Source organism: Triticum aestivum, chromosome 5B, assembly GCF_018294505.1.
Source record: "Triticum aestivum cultivar Chinese Spring chromosome 5B, IWGSC CS RefSeq v2.1, whole genome shotgun sequence".
Taxonomy (NCBI): domain Eukaryota; kingdom Viridiplantae; phylum Streptophyta; class Magnoliopsida; order Poales; family Poaceae; genus Triticum; species Triticum aestivum.
In genome coordinates, this window is record NC_057807.1 from 512,726,730 (window position 1) to 512,738,640 (window position 11,911).

Consider the following 11,911-nt stretch of genomic DNA (forward strand, 5'->3'; position numbering starts at 1 on the left):
TACATATTGTAATGTGCCCGCACGTGAGGGTTCCCTGTATCTGCATTATTACAAGTGCTCGATCATGCGAAACAAAGTCGTCAATAGAAATAGGAAGAAATGAAAATGAAACAAGAACTACTGATTGTACGATGTGCATGCATGACAATGAAAATAAGAAACAAATCGAATATATGGGTGAACGAGGTGCCAATTACGGAGCTGGGCGAGAAGCCTCGGTAAAGCCTGTGTCCATGACCGAGAACTTCTGAGCGGGCGGCGCGGCAAGGACTTGCTCACCAGCCTTCTTGTAGGCCGACATGCATGCTTCTAATTTGGCCTTGTCTTTTTTGGCCGTGTCCACCTTGGCCATAGCGAGGAGTTGTTGCTTCTCCCCAGCCGCTTTTACTTCCGGTATTTTCGATGGTGGGGTGGCGGCGATGGCGTCGTCAATGGCCACATCGATGAGTCCGGCAAGAGCCATCTTGAACAGCTCCTCGCCGGACTTCGTGACGGTGGCCCTTGACGCCGGTAATAATACAGTTGCCACCATGACGATGACAAGGATTCGCGCCGCCGCATTCTTCTTGGCTGGGGCCCTTACTCTAGTTGACAAGTGGTAGAGGGATGATTCATCGAGATGTTGCTACTTTCAATGAGATCGATGCTTACGTTGGGGACGCTTATGAAGGTGGTCGTGGCTTTAAATAGGAGATGTTGCACAAAGAGAGCATGAGGTCATGAGAGCTTCGCGGACGCCATACTGCATGTGGGTGAAAATTTGGTTGCACCCATGCATGTCTACCCCGTATGAGCCACAAGTCAGATGCCCTCAATAATTCCTAGGAAATAGGGGTACCATCTATCTAGCTAGAAACCACACAATGAGTAAAACGGCCGGATGTGCATGGTTCCAAATCTGAGAGCTTCATGATACAACCTTTTGAACGAGGAGTCCATGAAACATCCAATTGCCTCGTACGCTCACATACCTTTTGTTTGCTCTCCTTTTCTCACTTTTCTCTTACATCGTTGTATTGTTTCTCAAAAAACTCGGTGGCCTTTTTTTAGATTAAAAAAATAATCATAAATTAAAAAAATCTCGAATTTAAAATGAGTTTGTAAATTTTAACAAGGTTCATAGATTTTATTTTATTTTACAAATTTGGAAAAAGTTCAAAAAATTATTCATGAATTTTCAGAAATAAAATCCCAGTTTGAAAAATGTTCATGAATTTTAAAAACTTCATGAATATGAAAAATGTTCATGAATTTGGAAAAAGATCACAGATTTTGAAAATTAATTTAAAAAGTTTGCAATTTTCTGAAGGCTCATAAATTTAACTAAAAGTCTGTAGAATTGCAAAAAAAATTGGAAACAAATTTCATAAATTAAAAAATCTTCACAGGTTTCGAAAAACTTTGTAAAATTGATAAAAGTTTGTAAATTTATGAAAAGATGAGTTTTTTAAAATTTTGGAAATAAAAAGTGGGAAACAAAAAAGAAAAATTAAACGCAAACACCTATATCTGCTAAATGGCTTTAGATGGGCTAGCCCGCTCATGAAACTAGCGAAGAGTAGATGTGCGTTGTGCCCTGTCTACATATTTGCCTATATTTGACGCCTTGACAGCCCAATAGGAATTAGCCACGCTATAGCAAGCGGTCCTATATGCCGCTCTCTGCGGCAGAATGTCAACTGTATGCACAGTCCCTTCCGACTGGGCCGGCCCATTTGGGTAGCGACCAGTACTGAACGGAAAATGCAGCGCTCGAAAAAAGACTGCGCTAAGAGCATCTCGAACAGCCTCCCAACGCGCGGCGCGCTAAAAACCAGTTTGCAACGCGCCCATCATCTGATTTAGCACGGCGGGCAGCGCTGGCTCCAGCAGCCGCGGCAAAATGCAGCGCGCGCGCTCTCACACAAACAACATATGCGCTCCAAACACAAGCAGAAAGATCAAACACAAACAAAATAAATCAACAATAAATAGTTCAATTTCGTTATTACAACTCAAACAAATAGTTTATCGTTCAATACAACAAATATTTCAACAATACAACATCAAACGCATAAATCATGATGCTCTTTGTCGGCCATTTCAAACCCACCACTTCTCAATGAGATCCTTCTGAAGATCATCATGCGCTGCGGGACATTGAATGGCATGATAGGAGGCAACAAAACGGGCCACCCTTTCAGCCCTCTGTCGCACTCGCACGAGATGCCCAAGAGTTCATATGTGAGAGTAGTCTACATCTTGGCCATGCTTATTCTCGATGATCATGTTGTGCATGATCATACAAGCGTGCATGATGTACCAAAGCATCTTTTGATCCCAAAATCTAGCCGATCCTCTCACAGTAGCAAGTTGGGCTTGCAAAATCCCAAAAGCTATCTCCACGTATTTTCTAGCCGCCGCCTGAGCATTGTGGAAATTAAGATTTTTCTTACCTTCCAATTTTTTCAACGGATTCATAAATATTTGCCACTTTGGGTAGATGCCATCCGCAAGATAGTAGCCGAAGTTGTATGTATGGCCATTTGCTACAAACTGCACCGGTGGCAGTTCATCATTTGCAATCTTAGTCATCAGTGGTGACCGGTTGACAACGTTGATGTCATTCAAAAATCCAGGCATTCCAAAAAACATCCAAAATCCAAATCTCTTGATCGACCACCGCTTCAAGGATTATAGTGGAACCCTTTTTTTGGTCGTGGAATTGCCCATGTCATGCCTTTGGACAATTCTTCCAACTCCAATGCATGCAATATATTGAGCCAAGCATACCTGGGAAGTCGCGAGCTTTGTTCATCTTCAATAGCCTTGCAGTGTCGTCAGCATTGGGAGATCTCAAGTACTCCTGGCCAAACACTTGCACAATTTTGACTGCGAAGCGCTTGACACACATGATGGCTTGGCTCTCGCCCATGGCCAAGTGATCATCAACTAGATAAGTCGGGATACCATATGCCAACATACGTAAAGCGGTTGTCACCTTCTGAAAGGTGCTATGCTCGAGCTCTCCGGCGGAATTCCTCCTTTGCTGAAAAAACTGGTCATGGCTCGCTAGTTTCTCTGCAATGCGTCTGAACAACTCGGTGTTCATCCTAAACCGGCGATGAAAGTACGACTCCGGGTATGTGGGATTCTCCATAAAATAGTGCCTCATCAATCTGTTATGGGCATCGATCCTATCCCTTCAAATTTTCTGCCGACCCAAAACCAAACCATCGTGCTTCGGTTTTTTATTGATATGCATAGCTAGGATCATTGCAAGATCCTCCTCCTCTTCCATATCAAATTCTTCTTCGAAAGAATCATACGACGAACTCATCTACAATGTTCAATATAAACTAGGCTATAAAAACTACAATCAACATGCACCAAATTCATGTAAAAAAATGTGAATTTGAAGCAATACTTACCTTGCGGGCATTTTGTCGAACACCTTGCGGTCGCCGAGCGGCAGTGAGCGGCCGGGCGCTGTTCGTCGGAGGACTGCCGCGCGCGACGGGCGGCGGTGACTAGAGCGAGACGGAGGAAGCCGCGGCGGCGCGGGGATAGGTCGGGGAAGCGCCGGAACAGTCGCCGGAAGAAATGGGGTGGCGCGGGTGGCGGCGGCGCAGCGGCTGGATGGGGTAGGTGGAGTTGCGAGCGAGCGCTCGAGAGTCTAGCGCGCGGGAGCAGGCGCAACAAATAAGCGGCGCGCGATGACGTTTCGGCATGCGCGCTGAACTAGATATGCCGCGCGAGCGGTTTTTGCGCCTTCGCTGGAGCACCCAGACCGATAACGCGCGCAAAAAACACAGATTTTTCAGCGTGGCGCTTATATAGCACAGCTGCTGGAGATGCTCTAAGCAGAGTTCGAACGTGAGATCGGACGCTTCAAAAAACTACAACTAGCCAGTTAAGCTACCTGGTTAATAATGCAGCGCAAAATATTAAGAACCAAACCGAGTGCACAATCGAATATTGTTCAAGAAAATACAGAAAAAGTTATTTTGAGAAAAAACATGAAGGTTGTATGAAACAACGAACACTTTTAGAAATTGTGAATAAAACTTAAAACACTCAAACATTTCAAAAAATGCAAACAATTCCGGGAAACATGATTTTTTTTAAAAAACTCAAATGTAGAGAACATGAACTTTTTTTGGAAAGCAGAACATTTTTCAATTTCCAAAACAATTTTTGTATACACAGACATTATTGAAAAATGGGAACATTTCTTGAAACTGCCGAACAAAACTTGAAAACTTGAACAGGTTTTAAACTTGCGTACATTTTTTAAACTCTCTAAAAGAATGAAACAAGAACATTTTTTGAACTTGTGAACAATTCTTTTAATGGAACATTTATTGAAACTCCCAACAAAATTTGAAAACGTGAACATTTTTCTGAAATTGGTGAACAAATTTTGAAATGGGAAGATGTTATGAAACTCGTAAATGAAATTAGAAAACGTGATTGTTTTGAACTTATGTATATTTTATAAAAGCGAACATTCTTAATAATATGCGAACATTCTTTTAGAAAATGAAGATCATCTTTTGACTTTGTGAACAAAAATTAATAACAAGAACATTTTTTGAACTTTTGAATATTTTTCGAATTTTAGAAAAGAATTTCAAGTTCTGGAGAACAAAAAGGAAATAAAAGGAGGAGAAAAAGAAACTGAAAAATGAAATACAGACACAGAAAAATGAAGAAAGTAAAAGAAAAAAAGAAACAGTAAAATAAGAAACATGAAAACCAAAAAAGAAAAAGAAACAGAAAAAATCAGTGCAAAACCGGTTCAAGAACCCTCTAGAAGGTTCCAAAACCAGCCAGGAACTTTCCACAATGTTTCCAGGACCGGACAATGTGCTATGTCGTCATTGGGCTGCCAATTTTCTTAAATAATACATTTTTTAATTAAATTTCAGAAATATTACGCCGTAATTATATTTTTCTAAAATATTACCCAGTCGGCCCACTATTGACCAATTGGATCCAGTCGGCCTAGTGCTGGCCGGTTGGCCCCCAGTCTGCCCACTGCCGGCCGATTGGATCCAGTCGGCCCACTGTCGACCGATTAGCCCTAGTCGGCCCATTGCTGGCCCATTGGCACCCAGGCTGCTTCCTCCAGGCCGACAGGTGCATGCGCCCATTTATCTGTTGAATAGGTATTTGAAAAATGTTGAAAAAGTATTTGAAAAAATGTTGATCATGCATATAAAAATGTTAATCAAACATTTGAAAAATAATATTGAAAAGTATTTGAAAAATGTTGAACAAATATTTGAAAAATGTTGAATAGGTATTTCAAAAATGTTGAAGAAGTATTTTAGGAAATGTTGATCATGTATATAAAAATATTAATCAAGCATTTTCAAGAAGTGTTGAACAAGTATTTAAAAATTGTTGAACAAGTATTTTTAAAAATATTTATCATGTATATAAAAATGTTGAACAAGTATTTTAAAAAATATGGATCATGTATTTAAAAATGCTGAACAAGTATTCGTAAAAATGTTGATCATGTATATAAAAATTTAAATACTTGTCAACATTTTTATATGTATAGTACCTAGCGTCGACCAAGCACAGAGAAAGAGAGGTCACTTCTCTTTATTAGCTAGCTAACAGAATATGAAACCCCTAAATCAACCCTCCAAAACCCCCTAAACCTCCCCCCTTTCAAAAAAAAAACCCGAGCTCGTGCCAGTTGCTGACGCGTGGCTGCCTTTTGGTACCGGTACGTGTTACCAACCAGGACTAAAGATCCTCTTGCCTGGGCTGCCCGCAGCGGCCACGTGGAGCCTCTTCTGTCCCGGTTCATAAGCGAACCGGGACTAAATGTTTTAGGCTTTAGTCCTCACCGTTTTGTCCCGGTTCCAGAACCGAGACTAAAGTCCCTCTGAAACCGGGGCTGGGCTAGTTCCCTGTATTCTACTAGTGATGGCCTGCGGGGCATCATGCTGGGGCTATGGATTGGCCATGCCCTTAGAGATTGCGTTGTACTACACGCTAGTGATTCATTAGATGATGTATTCTTCTAGCCAGCCATTCTTTTGCTTTGTCATATATTTAGAATCATGTGGTACCTAAATAGATCGATGCTGTTTCATGTACTGTACACCATGAGGAGTGATGCGTGGCGTGTCCTGTCCCGCTTTTAGTTGTCTATCATATGGCAGGAAGCTTCATATTTTGTTCTTTTGTGAAATAAACCTATAGCGCTGTGCAAGATGGATCCAGAAATTCCCAGCTTGTACCGAGTTTGTTAGAGACTAGGGGTTGGGGCGCGCCCATGGCGCGCCTCTTGACACGAAGTTGTGCGCACTTGTATTGCTGCAGCGCCTTGAAGCGTCTCGTGCAGCCATTTTCATACGCCACACACAGTAGTCCTCGATTGTTAGCTAACAAACAGTTGTTGTTAGCATCATGATATTTTTTGCATCATTTTTATGTAATTAGGTTAATTTTGGTAATTTTCTTATTTTTAATAAAAGTTAACATTTTCGTAAAAAAATGAAACACTATTTCCACGAATGAGTTACCGGTTGAGTACATGAAGACATCCTCTTTCGAGACAATCAAGTAGTACTGAATTCTAGGTCCGAAGTTGACAGTTGGATCATTCTATAGAATCCAAGTAATGAATTTAAGTTTAGAAAAATAGTAATGCAATGTGTAACATAAATGCTTAAGTTTGTTTTATATTAATGTAGAATTAGAAACTGAAATTTGAAATGTTGCATTACCTATTTGGTCAGGACTTCCATCTAGACAATATTCTTGGTGTATGTCTCGCTTGTACTGGTGTTATTCTTCTTTTCTTCTTCTTCTTCTTCTTCTTCTTCTCCTTTGTTGATGTGTGGCGTGTCCTTTTCTTCTTGTTTGTTTCTTTGTCCAGAAGTTCAAAATTGATGATGATAAATTTCATAATTAACTGACTTTACTTGTCCAGAAGTTCAAAATTGCTGATGATAAATTTTATGTATATGCATGGCAGGTACCACATTGTTCGTAAGGATATTGAAGGATGTTATATGGAGAGATGGATTATAGAGTTGGTGTATGTTAATCATGATAAGGGGATAAGGAATATACTTATGGCTCCTTGGCTCCGGTTGGGCTGGTAGCTTGGAGATTGCTTGTAGATTGATCTGCTCTGGTTGGCTCAGTAGCTTGGAGTATACTTGGAGATTTGCCCTTCTTTAGAAATCAAAATCAATATTTGTAACCTGGGCGTGTACTAAGTTGCCCGTACTTTTTCGTGTGTACTAATCTAGGCGTCCAAACTCTGAAAGCTGGGTACTTATATTAGTCCAACTTTTGCTGGTCTGAGTTGGTGTATGGATTTGCTTCCGATTGGCGATTTTTTTATCCCTTCCACGTCCGTTCCAGTAACTTGTTTCCTTTGTAGTTTGTGATTCCATCAAGGACACAAACTGTGAATGAATCATTGCAAAAGCCGGCGGAATCTCAAGAATGCAAGCTGTTTGATTGGAACTAAATTGTACATTGGACTATGCTAATGCTGATTCCTGGGTATGGTATACTTATCCTCTGTCAGTCGATTAACTGACGACAAAAAAGTAAATAAGATGCATGGATCGATAATATTTGACATCTACAACTCAGCATAAAAAATGCTGACATGAAAGAAGTCATAAACTAAAAAAAATCTTATCCACATGCCAAACCAACAAACGTCACAAAGAAGTAAAAATAAAATAAACACACATGCTGAGTCTACAAAGAACATCTGCAGCATTAGTTTCAGAAGACTAACCTCAACATATACACATGCTCTTCCTATGCCATCACTCTAGAGAAATAGTAGAACCAGAAGGGGATAAACCATGCTGCTAGCTGTTATAGTTGTACGTACAAGTCATTGTACTCTAGAAGCTAAATAACATAGGTAATGCTCCATCGACAAAATTTCAGTGTTAGTCTCACAGATGATCATTGATGTGTTCTTGCACATCCGGCTGCAGTGAGACCTGGGACCATCTTTTCTGGTCCTGCCATTTCAATTTCTCGTGTTGGTGATCCATTGAAATCCCCCTCGGAACTGGCTTTGACTCCGACCTGCTTATCTGGGATGCCAAGATCATTTTCCGCAAACCCTTCTCTATGGAGGACTTCATTGCAGCTGGCTGGAATAGTTGCAAGCAAAGGAATGTGAGGAACGGCCACATGAAAAAAGTCATGTGAACATATCAGAAATGGTTGCCTGATAGAATATTCTTCTGAACAAAGCAGGTTATACAAAGACTACAAACAAAGTACTCCCTCCGTTCCTAAATATAAGTCTTGTTAGAAGATTTCAATATGGACTACATACAGTGGAAATGGGTGAAGCTCACTCTAAAATCCGTCTATATACATTCGTATCTAGTCCAAATTGAAATCTCTAAAAAGACTTTATTTGGAAACAGAGGGAGTAGTTCTTATCAACATGCTGAACCCAAAAAAATGTCATGAAGAAGAAAAAAAAGAAACATCATCTGCAACATTAGTTTCAAACTTTTCTATCGCTTGGCTCGCAGCAACTCACGTGCAATGTCATGAGCATTACCAAATTAATGAACAGGAGCATTTATCAGTAAGGAGAAAAGTGAAGTACCAGGCTCCAATCAGCATCCTAGAATGAGGTCAGGAACTATCCAATCAAGATCCATACAGTACGACATCCATACGCCACCAAGAAGTAGTCATCCGCCAATCCAGCGGCACTGTCATCCTCCTCCGAGACACTCTGGGCGAGCGGCCTCAGTTTAGCTGCTTCTTTTACTCATGTTTCCATTGTCCATTCAAATTGCTCTCCTGTTCTATGGCCATTGATGACCCATTCGTATTTTCAACAACTCTTGTTACTTTTTCTTTCGTTTTTATTTCGAGGACTTTTTTTGTGACTGAAGGCATGCAACTAAATTGCCTCACTATCACACAAAAGTATTACTATCACACAAAGGTATTATGAGTAAAGTTGCAAATACACTTTCAAGGTCAAGAGCACAGTGCCCAACTCCACCGAGAAGGTTAATAGAGAAATCATCATTGTACTAGTAATGAAGGGGGAAAGGCATCAAAGAGAACACCTATAGAAGGATTAATGGAACCTGACTACTAGTCCCTTCTTTTGTTTTTCATGAATGCAGAAGCTTAAGTACTTGAGCTATCTAGAAAAAACATCAAAACTACTTACGAATCCATTGCACCTCTATCAAGATAAATCACGTTGTAGGTGTTGGCATCTATGATCATTGCCCTATTCATATTCTGCAACTCCGGTCACACATATAAGATGAGCTTTTTGTTCACATACTAACGGAATTGCTTCTATGAATCTACTTCAATCACTACAGACTTGAATCAACTTTCAGAATTGAATTAACGCGCACATAATTAAGAGTTGCCTATGGTAAGGTGTCATCTCTATTCTCTTGAGTTCCAATTAACAGCACACCGGTGATCAAGTTAAGCAGCATGTATAACAAATTATGAAATTTGCACGCGTTCCTAGCAATATCATGTAAATGCAGGGTGTCTCACACCAATATATCAGGGCTGAGGGGGTAAACTTATAGTCTGCGCATCGGTGTCATCGAGCGTTATTGGTGGCATGCCCGAGAGATGAACCTGTTTGACCTCCAACTGAGTTCGATCGGACACCTTTGGCACCTGCACACAGTAGACATCAAAACCAGGCCAAATCAAACCGAGCTCACACCAACCTATATAGTCCGCAGGAGGGAAATCTATGGTGATGCTGCAACTAATTAATCTGGGGCCAAAGTATCGGAGACACCGTCAGGAGAGTGGCGAACACTATCGATGTTGATGCTGTTAGTATTTTGCTGTAGTGAATTAAAGAAGCATCAAGTGTGCTCGTCCACGGACCCGCTCGTGCTCCCCCTGATTTCATCAGCCTTGTTGACGAGCGAGCCACTGCCGACGACATGAACTCATGCAGCAGCCTTGTTGACGTGCTCCCCCATGAACTCATGTATTTTTGTGTAACATCTGCTTTTGGAATAAGAAATTATGACCCATTAAATACGATAGTCGAACTTAGTCTTACCAATCCACATATTTTTTTAGAAATCTCCACTGGTGATTGTAACGAAATAACTCAGTCGACACAAAAAAGTCAGTCACGCTTCAAATCTTGGGCATGCAGAGCCAGTTGGAGGATCGAACACAAATAAGCTAGTAGAACCATGCACTCCCTTTGTTTGTTGGTACAACATGATGCAAATTATTTATGACAATCCATTATGCGAATTACCTATGATAATCTGAATTGACTCACAGCAGTTAATATGTTGCACATTTTCATATTGAGGATCAAGGAAGAAATGGCCATACTGCAAAAAGATGGATACATTAAAAATTAGATGGTCTGGTTAAGTGTTAAATCCTTATCTGTTACTGCAATTTTTGTAACAGTTATGCCACTATTGCATCAATGGCATGTGGGTCCAGACCTAACAGGTCAGTGGCACCCAAGGTGGGTTAAACACTTTTACGGTGACAGACATTGAATTTGATCATATAGATAATGTGAATACAGGTAGCTTGAAGGCTTACAGAGTGGCCAGGATCAAAACCTTGCGATGTTCTCATCTTGAGAACACAACCAAATGCATAGGGTCTACTCAATAGGCAATACCTGTTCATAAGAAAAGGCAAGGCAATGAGGAAAAGACCATTCACATCTTATCAGGAACCTAGGCGGTGGAATTTGACATCTTATCAGGAACCTACACAGGGAATTTCAGAAATAAAATACAGAGGACAATCATAAGATCAAGCTCACATGTCCTGGTGAAGTGTTGAATCATCCGAGTTTGCATAGAGAAATAATGAGCCACCACTTTCAATACTTTAAAACTTCGACGAAGCCAAATCGGTGTATTCATCAGTTACAGCAAATATGTCTACACATACTCCTGCTTGAATAGCCTGTTACAAACTTCACTAAAAGGATACATATGGTCAAGCAAATGTAACCTTTTTCCTCTAAAAAAATCAACAGAAGCTTATTAGATCTCTACTATAGAAAGGTATCTGCTCATGGAGCAACAAAACAAAATGGCAGGGAGGAGGAGATGCGTGCACCTACCAAGGAAAGCAAATCCCCTGCCTTAGGGAAAGGAAAGGGAGGGAATAAGAGGAAATCAAGAGAGAGGGTCGTACCTTCATGCTACTGCTGCTTATCCTGGGACTGGGACTGGAGGAAGGAGCAGCGGACCTTGACGAGCACATGAGCGGCGTCCCGGGCAGAGGAAGCTCCGCTCCGTGGCGCCTATGTACAGAGATGAGACAAGACGGGGGTCAAAGAGGGTGAGAAGAAGGAGGAGGAGGAGAGAAGGGATTGATAACATACCACCGTCGTCGAGGTATGTGCCTGCGGTCGGTCACCATGGCCGGACGACTAGGGTTTCTGGCGCGAGGACGGAGGGGCAGATCTGACCGTAGGCTGTGCTGCTCAAGTGGATATGCGTCCAGGGAGAAAGGGGGAGAGGCCGCCGGCGATGGAGTGGAGGCCGGGGTTGGGGAGTCGGCGGCGGCTAGCTTTGGCTTGGGGAATCGAGAGAAGAGAAACAGGCGATCGCAGTTGATGGATGTATCGCTGCGTTTTTTTCTCTCTCGCTACCCAAATCGATGCACTGTTCCTAGGCTTCCCACGTGGACATCACCAGTGTGCGCCCTTCACGCGCCGCTGAATGTGTTTAATGTTTAATTGTGTTGTACTCCCTCTATTCTAAAATATAGTGCGTCCGGACTTTTCAAGGTCCAACTTTGAGCATAAATTTAACCAATGAGACTGATTGTGGTGGGAAAAAAACTATATAATCGAAAACTTCTTATGAAAACAAATTCACTGGTATAACTTTTGCTCCCGCCGCAGTTGGCCTCATTGGTT

The 11,911-nt window shown here is 41.4% G+C and overlaps 1 long non-coding RNA gene across 5 annotated transcripts; it reads right to left on the reverse strand.

The window, feature by feature from the left end:
* Nucleotides 1-7,685: 7,685 nt before the first annotated feature.
* Nucleotides 7,686-11,605, reverse strand: LOC123112849 (uncharacterized). 5 transcript variants are annotated; one of them, XR_006455745.1, is made up of 6 exons: nt 11,372-11,605; nt 11,182-11,290; nt 10,802-10,962; nt 10,573-10,654; nt 10,271-10,349; nt 7,686-10,005 (listed from the first exon to the last, which is right to left on the reverse strand). It is a non-coding gene; the product is annotated as an uncharacterized lncRNA (long non-coding RNA). The 5 variants fall into 5 exon arrangements; XR_006455744.1 differs by having other exon boundaries at nt 7,686-10,349; XR_006455741.1 differs by having other exon boundaries at nt 7,686-8,135; nt 8,606-10,654.
* Between the last annotated feature and the right edge of the window lie 306 nt (nt 11,606-11,911).